The sequence below is a fragment of the Poecilia reticulata genome, linkage group LG22, assembly GCF_000633615.1.
Source record: "Poecilia reticulata strain Guanapo linkage group LG22, Guppy_female_1.0+MT, whole genome shotgun sequence".
Lineage (NCBI taxonomy): Eukaryota > Metazoa > Chordata > Actinopteri > Cyprinodontiformes > Poeciliidae > Poecilia > Poecilia reticulata.
The window spans coordinates 11,041,456-11,061,035 of NC_024352.1; the positions used below are offsets into that span (position 1 = coordinate 11,041,456).

The window sequence follows — 19,580 nt, forward strand, 5'->3', positions numbered from 1 at the left end:
TAACCACAACTGTGAATGGGAGAAGCACCTCATATAAACACAGCTGACTTCCTTTAATTACATTTTCTAAAATTAAAACAAGACACCGCAGGTTTTTCAGTGGGCCTCGAGTCAACTGTTTGGAGCGCGGCTTAAAGATTCACACTCTGCAGATTTACTAACTCCGCCCTACTCGCTGTTTTTCAGCTCAGGAAGTGAATATCTATCTTATAACCACTTGGTTGCCTTTCTTTAAAGTTTGTAGCACCTTTCGCCCGACAAACTGGGTAAAAAAATATATATCGTGCTTCCTGTTACGAAAGAGCCACCAGAGAGCAATGGTGAATTACATCCAGTCCTGCTCATTTATCAGGGCCCAGGTTTCAAAGCTGGAGGGACTGTTCAGACTGCAGCCAGTATCCCTCCTAAGAAGAAGAATCGTGCTGCCAGGGAGAACAGTCACAGCTGGAGAGGATATAAAGTCTCTTTCGCCAACACAAAATTCGCTGTGTTGAAGTGGCGAAACATTCTTCTGCGTTTGATTCTGAAATTGGCAGAGTCTAGTGGTTCTGTCTTCCACCTGTGTGCCAAATGCCACGTTCCACGTTATGAAACCTGAATTTAGCTGAAAAAAAGCTTTTCAATAGACTCATTTTGTGAAGAAAAGACGGAAAAAATCGAAAAGAAACCTTTCAAAAGTTTATTACAGATAAATTATTTCTGGTAGACACTAGATAGCTTTAGTTTCTGACTAATTATAAATGTCCTCTTACTGTTTAGAATGCAAAAAAACTGTTAAAAAGCAATTTCAGCAACAAATATAATGCTTTGCAATGTTTTCTCATTGCAAAACATTATAACTTTTCTTGGTTACATCTACAGACATTCAGCCTGAGTTTTATAAAAAAGAAAAACCTGAAGGTTTCCGTGTCTGTCAATGAGTTCACTAAGTCCACTGGATGTGCTGCTTACACTGGATGTAGGGTGGAAAAGTAACAGTCAGGAATATCTAATCAAGTGCACTTCCATGGTGGGATGTGAAAGGAGGTCATTTTCTGCATCATATTTTTACATTTCTTTTCATCATACCTTGTAAATTTAGCCAGAAAGTTAATATCTCTAAAAATGTGTGTACATCAAGCATGAAGCTGGAATACGGTTCAAACATTTCAGTCAGCTTATTATAGATTACATATGATCTTCATGTAAAAAGCAAATATGCCAAATATTTTGGTGTAGGATTTTCAGTACATGAAGTCCCTGGTTTTTACTTTTTTTTTTTTTTTACCATGACTGAACTAAAATGCCACTTGAAAGACGAGCCAGACAAGGGAGGCGTAAGGGTGATATTAAGAAATCTGATTCAGGCCAAAGAGTCACAAAAAAATCCATTTATTAATATTGCCTCAGGACTTTTCTGCTCTTTCTTCATTTTCACCCTTTGGTTAGTTTCTGTGGCCAAAAATATATACTTTTTTTATTTTTGTAGTCTAAAGCAATATAATCACTCATGTCTAGCCATGTTTGTGTTCAGCTGACATTTTATGCAAATTCACCACGTTGTACACTCCCTCTTGTACAACCTGCAATACAGAAAGTTTCTGGCTATTCACCAGCTAATGCAGCAAAAATATTTGCATATTTTGGCTGTACGGTGCTGGGGTTTGGGGGGTTGATGGGTAGAGCTAGTTCAACACTTTATTTCAAAGAACTGCCTGATGTAAACTGTCAACTCCAAGTGTAAATCTGTGGGTAAAAAAACCCAAACATATGGTCGCCAAAGTTTTACACAGAGTAATTTCAAACATTTTTGCAACAATAACACTCAAAGGATGTGGGACGCTGGGGACTTGTTTTCGATCCTTTGCACGTAGGTTTTGGTAAATGGCCGCACGTGAAGTGACCCAGTTCCAGTAATCAATAAAATCAGCCGCAATGTGCATTCCTTTAAAAAAAAAAAAAAAAAAAAAAAATATCTCTTTTGGCAAATTCCAACACAATGAATAAAATAAAATAAAAGTCCAATAAAAAGCTGAAGAATGTTTTTACAGAAACAGGCCCTTGAGCATCCTCACTGGGAACAAATCTCTTGCTTACTCCCCATATTTACTTGGATGTGTAATAAGTAATATTTCATACTGCGTGGCCCTTTCTGGGTGGAGTTTTTCCAAAAAGGATCACTCAAACTTGACTGAAAGGAGGCATCAAGATCAATTTAATGCAGTATCTGGCCTAGTGCGATATCTTACGTCACATTCCTGCTAATACTGAAAAATGAGTGTACACAGGTGCATATGGTAGCTGAAACAACAAAATCATGTTTGGATTTAGTTTTCTTTTACTGCATAGCAACCATGTTTACTCCTGCCTATCAAAACACTCTGAGGCCACTTCACATTGCAAGAAGTCTAACTTTTTTTTTTTTTTTAATTGAATACTTTTATGGTTAAGCTGCTGCAGCTGTGTGATAAGAAACACAATTACGAAATCAAATTTTTCTTTGTAGTACTAAACAACAAAACTCTCAATAAAATGGGTGATTCATCTTTTAGTCATCAGTGCTGTTTTGAGTCATTATATCGAAAACAACTCCAGACCATATTGTTCCACTTTATTGCACAGGATTTTTTTACCTGAGAGACTGCCAACGAGCCCAGAAACCCCACATTGGCCAACGCTGGGATACAATTTGTGTGGAAACCCGTTTCAGTGTTAGCAAAATAATCATCAAAAGTCTGGAAAGGTTTGATTTGGCCTGTTAGAACAAGTCGGTCTGCAAGCTAAATGGCAAAACTCCAGAATTTCTCCACAATTTGTCTCATTACATCCTCAAAATTCAATGGGTTTTATCTGGATTTTAAAGGGTTAAAACAATGTTTTAAAATGGGCCAGTAAAAGTTCAGACCTAAACACCTTTAGCAATTTGTTAGAGTGGAAAATTACATCTAAAAATACTCTTTCTAATCTGACTATTAACTACTTGAGACTTGAACTATTTGCAAAGAAGAATGGGCAAATTGTTCGGTGTTTAAATTTGCGAAGATGGTAAAGACATTCGTCAAAAGACGCGCAACTGGACTCACATCAAAAGTTGATTCTCAAGAGACAAACAAAACCATGTTTTCTCATCCCTCCAGTTCACATTTATACAACACTTTGTTTTGATTTCACTAATCTAGTTAAATTGTCATTTGTGATTGTAACATAGCAAAGTAAAAGGATGTTCAAAGGGTTGGGCATATTTTTGCAAAACACTTTAATTTCTTCCGTGAAATAAGTACATTCTGGTATTCTTCATGTGTCTGTTTCTCTTTATGTTTGAAATTAGGGACACATTGTACATACTGTATCTTGCTTCAAACAACAGCAGCCTGTTTGTTCTCTGCTGGATTAACAGTCAGTGGATTGTTCAGGTTTGCATGCTGGTGGTACCAACAGCCATACCAGACATTCCAGCCAACTCCAAGGACAAATCCTGCACGGCTCAACGTTTAAGACTTCAGCAAACACACTTAGTCATTACAAAGTTCCTTATGTAAGTAAATCCTGTTTTCCTGACATTTTGTCAGCCTTCACCCCTCAAAGCGAGACATCATCACCAGCAGCATAGGAGCTTCCATAAAAGGCTAAAGCAGCACTGTCATTGCAAACCTTCACATAGTCGCCCAGGCGGAAATGGTATGTATGTTTGCGAACTTTCTTTGATTTCAGAATGTGTCTTTGCGCTTTTGTGTTTCTTTTGCATCCCTCTTTCCATAGATAGCTGGGTGTCTGGATCTATTCAGTCGTTTCCATCCATGAGACTAAAAGCAATTAAGAGATTTTTAAAAGATTTTCTACTAACAGAATGATTGATAGTTGTTCAAGTGAAGTCGTACATGTGGTTCTTTGTATCTGTAGCTGCTGGAGATGTACCACTGAACTACAAAGACATTTCTTTGTGATGAGTAAGATGGATGATTAACTTATTGAATGATCTTGTTCTTGTAGTTGGAAGACATCAAGTCTCTAATCACCGTTTTTCATCTGTTTGTTGTGGGGCAGAAACCATGTAAAGCACATGAGGACAAGACTTATCAGCTGAATTCTTGTCACGCATACTCAGATGTCCCCTCGTCAATTTATTGCAGATGATGGTCTGCAACTTTTGCACTGGCAAGCGAAACATCTGGTGTAAACTTTCTGAAAATGCAATAAATAATAGATCTTAAGGATTTGTTCAGACTTACAGGAGAAGAGATATCTGTATCAAATTCACGACACATTTTTTTACTGTGAGAGTTTGAGCTTTTGCTTCCATTCAGCTTTAGTCAGTAGAGCACATCTCTTAGAGGATTTAATTAATATCCGACATTATACTCCGTTTAATTTCAAATTTGTGGTATTTAACGTTTGTACGTTTTTTATAAATTCTTCTCACAATGATGGAAGTTCCTGCGTTTTTAACAAGTTAGCTCCTTTCATCAAAAGTTTTCGAAAGGGTCATAAAATGATCTCTCCTCTCTTTTTCATCACTTTTCAGATTTCCACAAAAAGACATAAAATTTGAAATGAAGCTGAGCTGTCTTATTTGCATTTCATAGTGGTTTCTCATGATTCAAAGACAATTTAAAATTGGAATAATAAACCCTGCTCATTCTCTACCTATTTCAAAATGTAGTAAAAGCCAAATCTAAAAAAAATAAGATCTTTGCTCTTTTCACAATGCCATGCAAAAGTATCCATATCTCTTAAACCTCTTCACATTTTGTCACATTACAACAAAAAAATTGAACGTACAGTACTTTATTTAGATTTCATGTGATTGACCAGCAAAAAGGACATCATAACAGATTTTCTTCCAGAATCTGCTGCATAAAGCTCCATCCTAAATATGATCAACTGTGAATGGTTGTCCCTGAAAAAAATAAATAAAGCAAATACCCCCAGCATCATATTGCCGCTATGTTTCACCATGTCGGATGGTATGTTCAAACTGGAGTACAGTGTGAGTTTTCCTCCACACAAAGCACAAGCAGGAACAAAAAGTTCAAACTGACCAGAGCACCTTCATCCACATGTTTGTTGTGTCCTCCTCATGGCTTGTGACAAAGTGAAAACGTGACTTTTTATGGCTTTCTTTCAGCAGTGGCTTTTTTTTTTTTGTCACTGTTTCTTAAAGTCCAGATCGGCAGAGTGAATGACTAATAGCTATCTGAGCTGTGGATCTCTGCAGTTCCCACAGAATAACCTGAAGAATTGCCCATTGTGTGGGTTTTGGTGGACAGTCGTATCTCTAGTTTTGCAGTCGTGTCATATTCTTTTGGGATGATGGATTGAACAATTCTCTGTGAGAGCTTTTAAAGCTTGCGGGTTTTTTCAAGTCTAACCCTACTTTAAAGTTCTCCAGAACTGACCCTGACCAGTTTCCTGTGATGCTGTTTCTTCACTAATGTTCTTAAATAAAATAACACACAGACTGACTCCATATAAATTAGAATGCTTCTAACTTCGTATCGGTGTATCGGGATATAAATGTGTGTGTGTGCGTGTGTGTGTGAGTGCGAATGGATGAATGTGACTCTAGCGCTTTGAGTGGTCAAAATGACTGGATAATTGCTATATAAGTTCAGTCCATTTATAATTTTACGCTTTAACAGCAGGTCACTGTGGTGAATTTCATTTAGGGGTATTAGAGAAAAAGGAGCTGGATGCAAATATGTCACATTTTCCGGTTGTTACTGTTAATTCATTAACAATGTATTATTTTCCTTCCACTTTAATGAGCTAATTTGTGTCGGTTCATTACTTAAAAACCCAATAAATTCTGTTGAGGTCTGTGGTTGCAATGAGACAAAATGTTAAAAGGCTTAAAGGATGTGAAAAGTGTTGCAAAACATTGTAGCTGGAAAACTTTGCCTTTTTATGACGTTTAGAATACATTGACCTCCTTTAATTTTATGCATCTATAAATTTCCGTCAGGATGGCTGCAGCTCCGTTAACTCATGATTTAAAAGGTCACAATACTACAGACTGCAATAAAAGTTATAACTTTTCCTTCACCGACTGTTGTTTCAATCGAAGATTAATTCTTGTTGGAGAACTGCGTAACCTGATTTTGTTTAGAAATGAAGAGAATGCATTGCAACACAATCGCGGCGCTGGCCAGAGGTAGTGGACAGTATAAACTGACGCTATGAACTTATTAACTGTTAAGTAAAGTGTTATGTCCGGCTGGAGCAGGCTGCGTCTGGTCTTCGTCTGGGCGGGAGCTGCTGCCCTCGCATTTCCTTCTCTCCTGCTCCCTGTAGAGGTAAAAATGACTCACTGAGTCAGCAGCTGGTCTCCGTCATCACCAGTATCACCCAGGATTCCACCAGAGGCCTGCAGCCAAATCATTGCACAGCAGCGACATCACTTCCCCTTTGTCCTTTTATGGATATATTTTCTGCCAAGACAAAACGATGCTCGTGAGAAAAACATAAAGGAAGATCAGATTTTTATTTGAGCAACTGAATTTGTTGTGTGCATGCCTTATTTGAACATTAGGTAGGGACAGCAAAGAACTAGTGAGATTTTCCATACTTAAAAGTATATTTAGTGTGGCTTTACCGATTCTCTTCTGTTCAGTGTTTATTAATTGTCCCATGGTTGGCAATTGTTAGAGGTGGGTAGTAACTTGCAACGTTAACTCAGTTAACGTTACTTCAGTAACTTTTTTTTTAACAAAGTAGTATAAGTAGTTATACAGCACCATACTTTTTATTTCTACTTGAATAATTATTTTTGAAGTAACTACTCTACATGTCAGAGGAAGAACAATCAGATGTGTTTTCTTTTTAATTCAAATTTAATAACTGACACCGTGACTTTAAAATAACTGCGTGTTTGATTTAGGATTCCTTTATATAAATACATTATAATCTGAAAAATAATCTATAAAATGGGATAAACATTGATTTGGGCTTCTGAACAAAGTCTGAAACGGTGCTATATGATTAGCTGACTTTAATGATATTGCAAATTAAGTGGTTTGGAAATACTGTAATGAAACGGATTGATTAGAACTGAAGTTGGATTTGACTTGGACTTATCTTAAACTGAATAGAAATGGAGAAAAAACATGGCTGACGAAGATGAGATGGATACTCAGAGATACTGTTATTGCAATGTTTTCCTAGTTTGTGTTTAAATCCCCCTGAAATCTTCCATCCTAAAGTGTGAATCCCACTTAAGTTGATGGTGGAGCCAAACATGAAAAACATTTGGAAATATGTGAACTACGTCTCTTGACCCAGTTAATCAAATAAACACAGAAATACCTGTTTATAATCTGCTCCCATTTTCCCATCCAATGTATTTGCTTTGGGTTTTAGCTGCAAACACAGACACTGTGGTGGTTGTGTCACCAGAACCACGATCAGAGCAAGCAGGCCCACCACAGACAGCCCTTCAACTGACCGTCTGACAACAAGCCTTGCGTTTCCGCCAGAGCTCACAGACGCCCTTGTGGTTGAACTGAACTGCGATTCCGGTCGCGTTTGTGTTTGGAAGCCAGCTGCACTGCCCTAGAAATGAAAGATGTTGACGAAATACACCTGCACAACTTCATTTTGACATGGGTTTATTTTTTTATTTACTTAACATTTATTTCACCAGAAAAAAATCCTATTGAGATTAAATGTCTGTTTCGCAAGAGAATCCTGTCCGAGACTGATAGCAACACAAAGAGGTAACAGAACATTTCGAGCAAAAACAGAGAAAATTTAACACCAAAGAAAATGTTGGAAAAAAAAAACTGTGTCAGACGTAGAACACGAAGGCCTCTGTTTCAGCCTGAACTGTTTATTACAGATGAGTGAATTTTGTTATTAAATGTTTAAACCGAGGTGTTTAGTTTTCACCATTCCACTGGCAGGAACGGACAGGCGGGTCCACGCCTCACTATGTTTTCCTGAAAAGGGAGGTGCCGTGCAGAATGTTGTTTATCTTGAGGAGTCGCCATGGAATCTCCTGTCCCTTCTGTTTTGACCAAATACTAAAAGCGTTGGAGATGGGAGCTGGATCTGTCATCACCCTACTGTCAGTTTACTTTCCTTGATGTTTTTCCACGAGGGTTGGTCGAAAACAAAACACCTGGATTTTTGGAGAGCAAGAGAGAAGGAAGACAATCTTTGCTTTTTTTCCCCACCTGTTTGGTTTTCCAGGCGTGACATGATCAAGAAGCTTTCGCTGCACCTCTTCTTGTCTCGTTTATGGCTTTAGAAAAGATGACCAGTGGGAAGACGGACATGAGTTTTGATTTCAATATTGCAAATTAAAATCTCTACATTGATTGTTGTTTCTGGAGATAATCTCTTGACTCTGGTGAGACACAACAGTGCGTGGTGTTACCTGAAAAAGGTTGACATTGATGTAAAGGCTGAAAGGACAGAGATTAGCTGATTGTATCTCACATTTCCTGTAGGGAAAAAAATATATAAATGAAATATTAGCAGGGCTCACTCTGAATGACAATAGATCACTTTGTTCTCAAAAATAGATTTTTACCTGTGCAAATTTTAGAGGTACAGTCATTCAAACAATCCTTCCATGACATAAATATCAAAAATATTAATAGTATTTTAAGTGTTTAAAACCAATTATGCCATGGTGATTAACATGCTTTAAGAAAGGAAAGTAAAAAAAAAAAAAAAAGATTTTTGGCACCAGTGCCCTTTATTAAACAGAAATGTGACAGAAAAGAGAAAGGGAAGACATGCACCACAAGCTGAACCAAGGATAACTGTGTTAAGATAAAAACGAAACCACTAAATGTTTGACAATTCAAGATACAAGCAATTTCAGGAAAGGCTTTTTAAACTAGTGATTATGGTCTAAACCTGTCAGTGGTGACTAGTTACCATGCCATGCAGATGGAGGACAGCACATAAAGGCAGAAATTTGTCAACACGTTTGTTGTTTCCCAATGATGATACAGAGGGGGAAGCACCACGCCTGACTTTATTCCAAAATAACAATCTGCCCTTAACATTACTAAATAAGGCCAATAAATACACAGTTACTTTTAATTGTACAACTAAGTAAATTCCTTTCTCAAATCTTGGGTATATCATGTCAGCTCACCTTTTGCAGCTCTCACAAGCTTTAACGTTTCTGAGGAAGCTTATGAACTGTATTAATTTTTTTGACCATTCTTCCCAAAGTCCATGTGTGAGGTCATGCAATGATGTTGAACCAGAAGTTCTTACTCCCAGTTTCCACTTGAGTCGATCCTGAAGGGTTGGCACCAAATCTAAAACTATCAATAACTCTTCCAGGAAGCAGACATTATGCGAATACTTTTATTCTAGCGAGAGTTGCCAGACATTCTGGATACGAGGTTTTATCATCTGGTTCCCCTGCAGGGTGGCTCAACAACAGGGTCAGGAGCTCCGTCATTTTGGGGGAGCTAAGCGTGGAGCGCCACCATAAAGTTGATTTGCACACCTGATCAGACGCCTTCCTCTGGAAGTTAGCTCTGGAGAAAAGGCTGCAGGGACTATATGTTCCTTATGGCCTGAGAATGCTTTGAGATGAGTTAGTTTTTTCTGTATAACTGGAGCAAGGTGGATTTTTTCCAAGGGAATCTTTTGACTCAGGTTGTTTGGATTGAGATCCTCAATAAGAGCAGTTGTTGATGAGCAGTACTGTGTCTGTTGTTGACTAACAGCACTATTGTGACCTATTTAAAGTGTCTCGTGGGACTATGTGGTGCAGAAGTAAAATTTCCTTTCCTTTGCTGCTCTGTTCCGTTGGTCTTCCAGGCCTAAATGACACCATGCCTCTGTACAGAGGCCAGAGAACCTTTCCTTCTCATTCAACTACACAGACTGCTTTTATTGTGATCTTGGGTTAGAAAAGAAAAGAGGAAAAGGAGAAATAAATTTGAAGGTTATGAGGTGAGAAACACAAAAAAAAGCATCTTTTTTTTTTACGCACGCTTGGGACATAATTTTTTCTCACTGGAAACTCAGGACTAACTCTTAGGTTTCCAGACTCTGAGATCATTGCGCTGCAGCTACATCTCACCCAGTCTAGGGGACCAGTTCACACTTCATAAAAAACACAATGCAGTGGCAAACCCAAAGAGGTCGGTAAATATCAACCCGCAAGAGATCCGAGCCGAAGAGTCAAGTCTTGCGTAATCACCGTCAGTTAGTGCTCAGCGTGAGCTGAGACGAACATAAATAAAACTTTGTGGCAGCAGAAAACAGCTGCAGCTCTCCTTTGTCTCATCCCGCCTTTCCCAGAAAAAGCAGCGATCGGAAACCCACTGACTGAAAACACCTTCGTCCCATCATCTGGTCCTCTTTAACACTCAACTATGATCCCACCCACTCAGACTCATGTGCCGTGTGATACTTCAGCTGGAACTGCCAACTTGTGGATCTTTTTTTTATTTTTCTGTTGGGCAAATTTGAAGAAATTTCAATGTTTTTTTTTTTTTTCTCTGTCACCTAATGAAAGAGCCAATTCTTTACCTTCCAAAGGAAATAAGCTGCACATGTTGATTCCCACTAGACCTGACAGCATTGTGCGCATACATGAGTGATTTATTCTTCTTACACTATTAAGAGTATATGAAATTGCTAAACAAATGGTAACTAGTTGCTTGTTTCTAACCATTTACTAAGGATTCTTTTTTTCGTAACATTTTAGCTTGTGTCCTTTGGATTGTGAGTTCACAGGCTGTTGCTATGCAGAAATCCTGTATACAATCCTGCAGCTGACCTCTTAAGTAAGCGCCTCTAAGTTGGCTGCAGGTCAAATGGCAAGTCCAAGTCCAAGGAGGACAATGGGAGTCAAAGGAGGACATAAGGGGGCAGGGAAAAAAATCTTTGAGTCACGCAGCCCTAAGCAGTGAATCATTGCAAAGGGCCTGGTGACTGAAGGACTTGTGTTTGGATCCATCACAGCTGTGGAAATGGCTGGAATCTGAGCCACTGGCCGCTTCGCATCTGTAGCCTTGACAGAATTGTGAGGTGATGAGCCCACACACTTGTTAAGTCAGAAGTGACTTATTCGCGCTGACACAGCTCAGCGTGCTTGAAGTCAAAAACCCGCAAATGCAAATGTTTTCTCCTCAGGGTACGGCGTGTTCTCAGTGTCGAAACAACTGAAGCTGGGACAAATAGATAAAAGCAAATTGAGATCTTTACATTTGGGTGTGAAGAACGTGCATTTGTAGAGAGAGAAGAGCAAAAACAAGCTCAGTGTGTGATAGTTTACATACCAACGAGGAGTCAGATTATGAGAACCCACAGAGCAAAGACGGGAAGAACCAAACTAAACGCAAGAGGAATATTTCACCTTAACGCTAAACCCTTGGCTGAGTTTGTGCCAGTTTCAAGCTGGGACAGTCAAAGTTAAATTTAGACATTGAGGGGATATGGGAGATGAAAACTTTGAGCTGCTGTTTTTCCCTCTCCTCACTTCTTTATAGCTTCCTACCTCTCTATCTGCCTCAGTTTAGCTGTGCAATGCCTTCTGGTGTTCTTGCAGCTCCTGTCTTTGTCTTTCATGTGCATCCCACATGACGTGCTTAAAGGCAGCTGGGCAGTCAGTCCACTTCTTCCTCCACTGCAGGCATATGCCCAAACGTGGAACCAGTCATTGCATTACTTGGAAGGCATTCTTATGAAAGCGGGGATCATAACGGTGCAGACTGCCGAGTCTGGGACAAAAGCTCATTGAACCTTTGAGATAAAACGAAACAGACTTTCATAACAGAATGGAACATTTTCATTTGTGACTTTCTTTGAAGAAGGGCCGCCTTATTTGCAACCAAAAAACAGAGCTAAAACTTTTCTCCTGAGGTGTTTAATCTCGCTCTTTATAAAGTTGAAATGTGGAGAATGGCTGACGTTTTTAAACTTGGAAGTCTTACATTACTGGGAAAAGTGGTTTCTTAAAACTGATGCTTTCATGCCTTTTCTCTTGTCACACATTTGAGTTTTATATTGAAATTATTCAACTGATGAGAAAGGAGCTGTTTTCCAATGCTTTACCTCTGCAGCTCCTTCAGCTGAATAGTACTGTGTGGAGAACTTGGTTAAGTTACTCATTTAGTAGTTTCCTTGTTCTTCCAAGGAAAAGCATGCACACAGCATGATGCTGCCAACACCTAATTTCACTATGGGGATGTTTATTCAGGGTAATTAATGGTTTTCATTTTTCCTTCACCTGTACTTCCGATCAGAGAGCTTTCTTTTGCAGATTAACGTCTTCCAGTTACCCCTTAGCTGCTTCTCTGATGGATACATGGTCTGTCATCTTAGGTGGCGGAAATGCTTCCGCTGAAGTGGAAGCATGTCAGTGGGAATGCTTCCATTTAAGAGAAATTACAAATAACTTTTACAAATTCTAAGAATTCAAGAATCCTTTGCCTTCCACTCTGCATTGCCCAACCTCTCACTCCCTGAAAGCTTGAGATAAAGTGGACTCCTGCCTTTTCAATATTCACAGACGTTTCTGTGAATGTGACTCCAATTAAAACATTTTTTTCATTGAGCACATCTAAAATAATTTGACAGAAAATGCAACTAGGGGAGCTGAAATAACTAGGCATAGTGCTACGTGACACACTATTGGTTGGCGCTTGCAAGGCAGCCTATACAGGAGAGCCATTCATTTTCCTGGAAGCTAACTGGATGTACCCCAAGGACGACTGCAGATTACTTTCTGCAATATAGTCCCAAGATAGTTTCCAGTGTGCATATTGATCCATATTAAAGTAGATTTGATGTTTGAACTATTAAAATAGGTAGTACTAAGCATTGGTCTCTTACCCATGCATATACTGGGTTATGCATGGTTTAGGGCCAAGGGTGCTCGGACTGTATGCTGCATTCCAAGGATTGAGCATGTATAGAAGATTGCTGAGGAGTTTGGTTTTATGGATAAATAAGATAAGCAATTTTATGGAGCTCAGTTAAGGGATGAGGAACATCTTCAGATCTTTTGATATCTGGATCCCTGCCTTTTTTTTTGCCTTGGTCTTAGCTAGCAAGATCAGAGCATAGCAGCAGATCAAGTCTCAATAAGATAAAGAAGCTTTGCGACTCGAGGACATCCCACGCGCGTTATTTTCTGCAGGGATAAGTCCTGGGGAATGTGGTCAGGGACTGGATCTACACAAAGGACATGTTAAAATCTGTAAAGCAGATTATGTAGGTTTCCAAACAGTAACTCTAAATAGTTTCTGTAAGAGGTTAAAAAATGGACTACCTCCAAAAACTATAAGAGTCTAAAAAAGCTAGTTTTTCTCTTGTTTGCTTTGGACAGCTGTTTTAGTTCTTGAGACAGCATTAAATACGGCATCTGTTTCTTTGAAATTATGCAACATCTCTTTGTCTATTCATGCATTTTCATTCCTGGTCACGCTTTAAGCACGTGCTATTAGCTCACAGGCTCTTTGGGAATCAATCACATCAGCAAAAATATATTTCAAATTATATATAATTTTATTCAGAATGGAGTCCAAACTTACCACTACCTGATTCAGCGTCCACGGGCCAAGTCTTAGGTCTGAGCTGTGCTCTGTCTCCGTGTGGAGGCTTAATTGAGACGACATTAGAGCAGACATTAGAACACATTTGAACTGGTAGGAAAAACACAGCAGGCTGCCACAGGACCGTATATCCTATATTCTGTTGGTTCAAGTTTGGTGGGAGAACAAATATTGACGTCAGGCTCATGTGCTTCTTTTCTTACGGAGCTCACTTAAAGAGACGGCGAACCGCAACATCCCCTTCCTTTCTCTCCTCAGCTGCAGGACTCCAAGCCGCACAACAGACCAGCCATCAGTAGACATCTCGCATGGCTGCTGTCAGCATGGTCATTACGTCTTTCAGCCTGGATCTGTTTAAACAAGATTCTCAGATGGCCAGTGCCCACACAAAACCAGCTCCCAGCCATGAGATGATTTGCTTCTTCTGGCTAAGTTCGTGTCTTGGCCTGTTTAATGGGTGGTCAGCCGAATTCACTGAGATAGAGAGAGAGTAAACAGTCAAATTTATGTTCATGTTATCTGTCTTATCTCTTGGTTGCCTGCAACAAATAGCAGAAAAACAACTTTAACCTGTTTGTACTGTCACTTAAAAAAAATCACCAATCCAACCTTTTCTGGTAGGTATCAATTTTGTTCCTTTTTTTGTATTTCCATATTGCTCTGTTTCTGTCACGTTTCTGGAGTGTTTGGGTTTCATCTGTGTTATATGTGTATTTTGATCATTTAGTCATTTAGTCCTCCTTCTTGTGTAATTCATCTCCTTGCTGTTCCTCATCCCCTTGATTGCTCCATGTTTATATTATCACCTGCGTCATAAGCTACATATCCACTGAGCGTAAAATCACATAAATTGGAATTACAAAAGTAAATTAGCTTAATGGAAATGAGGCAAATTTGATAAAAACACGACTTTGGATCAAAAGTTTTTTGTACTGGGATGAGGTGTTTTTTTTTGTCTGTATGGAAATTAGTGTATTTCGCAAAACTGCAATGGAAACACTTTCTCCTCACCATGTGATCAACAACCGGATGTTACTACTGGTGGAAAAGACGGCAAAAAGTGTTGGGAGGATGGTGCTGCATGTTTTTTAAGGAGATTGCGTGAACAGACTTATTTACGTTTTTTATATGTGTTTCTTAGTGAATTGGAACACAGCAATTGCAAAATTGTTCTTTGACTTTAAGGGAGTATTAACAGTTTTGTGCACAATTTTAATGGAAACGCAGCTATTGTTCCCCACAAAATTCTTTCGGCAACCTTTGCTCTTTCATGTTCTGCTCTTTCATGTTCTGCCTACTGCATTTGTTTGAGCTCTACAAACATGATTAATATAGTAGGACGAAAACCTCACCATGAGAGTCAAGTACATTATTGTATTGGCTCATGTAGTCTACGTATAGAGACATAATGTTTCCTGTTTTTTCTAGACAGAGGACATACCTGTCTGTCTGTGTCCAGTAGCAGCATGTCCTCGGCTCAGAACATCAGCGTCTTCTTATGGGAAAACCACCTGCTGGACAGATTCTCAGAATACTTTGCACTCTGTGATTCAAACCATCTGTTTTTGTTGTCAGTCACTTATAGCCCGACCAAAGACTGGAGATGTTTTTTTTTTTTTCCTTCCATGGCACAACGTGTATTTTACCCATTGAATTGGATCTCTGTGCTCTCCATAAACATTAAAGAACCCTCTTTCAGTCACTAAAAAGGTCCTGAATGATCTTTCAAAAACAACTCTGAATACCTTCACCCAGCATATGATTGGCTATTCAGGCTGAAATCTGACTTTGGGGACAGAAACAGCTGGTTTGTATCTTTTTCTTTACTTAAGTAGAAGCACTTATGTCACTGACCTGCGGCAAAGAGGGTGCATAAAGTGCACTTGAAAATATGTTCAAATGTTGCACTAATGCATGTAATTAAAGTGATATGTTTAGTTCAATTTTTAGATACAACAAAAACGATCTATATCAAATGGTTTGGATCAAACTATGTTCATATCTTACAATAGCCTGCATGTCTTCCTATATCCATAGTTAGTGGTGAGACTTCAAAACTGACATACACTGCCATCTAATAGGACTGAGCTTAAGTTAACCACTACATAATTTAAGTTATGTGCTTTAGTCTTGAGATGAGCAACGGTCCTAGTGACATTTCCCAAAGGTCTTTCAATTGTAATTGCAGCAAACAATAGAACGTATTGATTGGCCACATGTTTGAAAAAATGAGTCTTTCCACTTTACAATTATCAAGTACGTTGTGTTGTTCTGTCATACAAGATTCAGATAACATACACTAAAGTCTGTTGTTGTGCTGTAAGTAAATTTTACAAAATCCAATTGGTATGGATATTTTCAAAAGACATTCTGTCATCACATTCCCATTTGAAAAGTTTCACAAATCTGATCTTTGAAGGATTTTGCAAGTTGAAAACTTTTTAATGCAACTTTTATTTGCGCAGACTAAAAACCTATTGCTGAGCTCTGACTGTAGCAAAGTCAGAGCTCCCCTATAAATATTAATCTGGCAGAGAGTAAAGGTTCAACAAGTACATTATACTGTCAGCAGAACTCTCAACAATGAAAGGCTCTCACTTTTGCTTGGAACCAAGTGTGAGAACATAATTGTATTCAAAGTTAAATGAGACAGACTGACTGCCTGGCATGCGTCACATCCAGGCAAAATTGGCCTTGGTTACAACACCAAACTGGACACTGGGATTTCATATGTAATGCCAAACTTTGCAGGAATGCAGCTCTTTTGTATAATTTCTCATAACTATGCAGTACTTCCAGTTAATGAGAGAGAGTGTTAAAGTAAATTAATTAGAGTTTGACTCAGATGCAGATATGCTTTGAACCCAAAATGTGACAAAAAGTTAGCCGAGATCATGTGTCTCTTTAAGCTACAGTACATAACTTTGGCAAAAAATCTATTTTTTTACCTATTTGTTAAATTTGTTACTATGTTGCGACAGCATAGTGTGAGACAGATAATCTGGGAAAAATTGAGTTCGTTTGCCTTCTCCCAGTGTTCCCAGTGCTAAATGGAAACAACCAATCAGAACGAGAGAGATCAATAACGCACATGCATGTGCAGCTCATCCCTCGCCCTTTCCCCCCCTAGCTCTCTTAGCTCTATGCTACAGTGCAGCTTCTCCCAACAAACAAAGGTTGTTATGAATGCTAAGGCTAGTTAGCATGGTCATGGACGATGACGAATAAACGGTTTTCCTGTAATGGTAAGTTGAGCACATTTGGCACCACATTCATGAAGTTGACTGACAGCACTAAGACCCTCCTCTTTGCTCTGATTGGTTGCTTTTGGTCGGGAGCAGTGCGTTTCTCAAGAATAGTAGCTCAGGAAGGAGGTGGAGGAGCGCAATAAAAGATCATCTGTCTCAACATACTATCACGACATGGTGATAGTTTTAACAAATATGTTAAAAAGATATATTTTTAATAAAATTTACATTCTGCAGCTTTAACACACACGACAGATACTCATTTGCATTCGGAGTGTGTAATCTAAAGTTTCCATGTCATCAAAAGCATGAGAAATTTCCGCTGAGGTTTGAAATCCAGCATGGAAAGTTGGGAGGTTTGATGCCAGCTCCGACCTCACAATTTTAAATGGTTTTGAGTGCATATTTCATTTTCATAGCTGCAAGAATAAATTAACTAACCCCCACTACAAACATCACTTCTGTACAAATAGGTTCATGTTGACCTCTTTCATTAGCATTAACTAGCCTGGTTCCTGAGCACATGAGTTTGAAATCCCACTGGTTTTATGACTGGCAAATGGAAAATGCTCATGTCAGGTTTGTTGACGTCTCGATAAGTGGAACAAATAAAAACAGAATTAATAATTGACATGTATAGGGGAAAATAGTATAGCATTCCCAGGAGACTAGGAGCTGAAGATTTAAGATTGCAACTCCTGTCGCTGGTGAATTGGAGGATTTAGGCGATGGGGCCCCTGATAGCTAGAGTTATTGCTTTGCTCAACTTGCAGTAATTCAAGAGCTGCCAAATAAATTACCACATTACTCATCAGGATGGATGGATGCAGAGACAAAACTGCTGGTGATTGGAAGCTCTGAGCTGAGTTTGTACGCTGGTGTTCGGAGGTTTTTGGGAACTTTACCATCTGTAAATGATCAGCAGGAGATTGTTTTTCCTGACATTAAGTCGGTTGTAACCAATTTGTTTTGTCTGACGTATCAAAGTCCTGAAATAGACCAACGACTGACGTTTCTGTTCTCGTTTCTGTTATTAATGATGTGCTTTAAATGTTTTCTCTTTTACCGTTGCTTAGTGTTACATTGTGTACAGATGTTTTTGCAACTTCCATTGGGATAAAACTTCAATCATTAGTGAATATTTACAAAATGGATAGCCTATATTAGTGCAGATAATTAAATCTACCCCATAATCATTCTTGCAACTTCTCATACTCAAGATAGAAAAGATTAATGAAATACCAATACACTGAGCGATCATTATCACAGAAAGAGAGAAGCAAGGAATGACATTTATTTAGGATTAATCAAAGATAATTATAGGAAAATCTGTCAGAATTAGAAATAGAACAAATCATTTAATTCGTTGTGACTCAAGCTAATTAGAAATAAGAGTCAAAAACCAAACTAATCTGAAGAACAAATATGCTAATGCACATTCAGCTCTAAATTAAAAAAAAGAAGTATATGGATAGAGAACTGACTATTAAAAATACTCCAGGAACTGATTAATATCTGAGATTAATTAAGTTTACCTGCTATTAGTGAAAAAAATTAGAAATAAAAGTGTTTGTAAAAACCCTATGTATTAGCTTCATTTAGGATTAAATTACTGAAATGATCTGTTATTTTTCTTCAGTAGCATGTGACTCTGTGATACCAAGACCACATGTGAAAGGAAAACATTTAAAGTAAATCATGAGCTTGCTGACGGTGCTAATGAGCATGTGCCTATCTCTGACTACTCTGTTGGAAGAACATACATCTGGCTTTGGAGATTTAAACAGGTCACGCTTGGGCTGCAGTGTTTAACATGAGAAATCACAAAAAGGTCTTTGTGTTACCATCTGAAACTATATTTAAACATATTTATATATAAATATTTAAGCTGATTTTGACATGTGACCTTAACTTAATTTGTCATAAGACATCAACCCACTGTTTGGATTTTACACGCAGACATGTCTCCGTGTTATGCTGACAAATCTCACACCCTCGTGTGCTCAGTGGAGACAGTACACACACTGTCTGGATCCCTAAAAGTGGTTTATCAGAGAGGATCCATCAAATTTCGACTCTGTTATCTCAGGCAGCCTGAACTCCCATGTCCCTTAAAAATTTCACATTCAACCAAAAAGCCTGTTTGATTCATTATAAGTTATATTATTTATACAGAAAACATATTTAATCCATATCACGTCATATTACAGTTTGTGTAGTTTTTTTTTAGAGGTAATATGCTGTAGCATTCCGGTTCTGTTGAAGCTGTGTTGCGAGACCCTGTAAGTCACTGCGGTGTTGATGTTGAAAGTGGAATTATGGTAAGAATGTGGAGCGACGTGCCGGGGCAGACTGTACTTGGCTGTTTTGTCTTGGTGGTGGTCTGAGGCTGCTTAATAGCAGTGCTTTGCTTCTGGAAAAGTAGTGAGCCTCTGGACTGATTAAATATCCCCAAGAACCAGCATCTGGCTGCGTTAATACATCACACACATCTCCGGTGCTCTCAGGTTAACACCGGGATCAAGTGCCGCCTCTTGATCACCCATGGAGAGAAATGCCACAGAGAAGCCTCTAGTGTACTCTGAGACAGTTTGTTTGTTGAGTGCAGCACACAAAAATGTATTCAAATGATTCAAGAAAGAAAAGAGAAATCCGTGGTCCTCGCAGAGCTCATTAATCGTAGGTTTCATTCAGAAACACAGCTGGAATTTATTATTAGCTCTAAATGTGACGGTAGAAATCATTTTTCAGACGATTTTGAAAAGAAAAGATCTGGAGAAAGTCAATAAAAGCTGTTTTTCTCCAAGTTGCAGGGCAAATT

General features: G+C 38.7%; 1 protein-coding gene across 1 annotated transcript in view; it reads left to right on the forward strand.

The window, feature by feature from the left end:
• Nucleotides 1–3,464: 3,464 nt before the first annotated feature.
• Nucleotides 3,465–19,580, forward strand: part of LOC103458521 (KATNB1-like protein 1) — a 34,661-nt gene continuing 18,545 nt past the window's right edge. The window contains exon 1 of the mRNA XM_008399391.2: nt 3,465–3,657. The gene's annotated coding sequence lies outside the window, so the exon portion shown is untranslated. The remainder of the gene's footprint in view (nt 3,658–19,580) is intronic.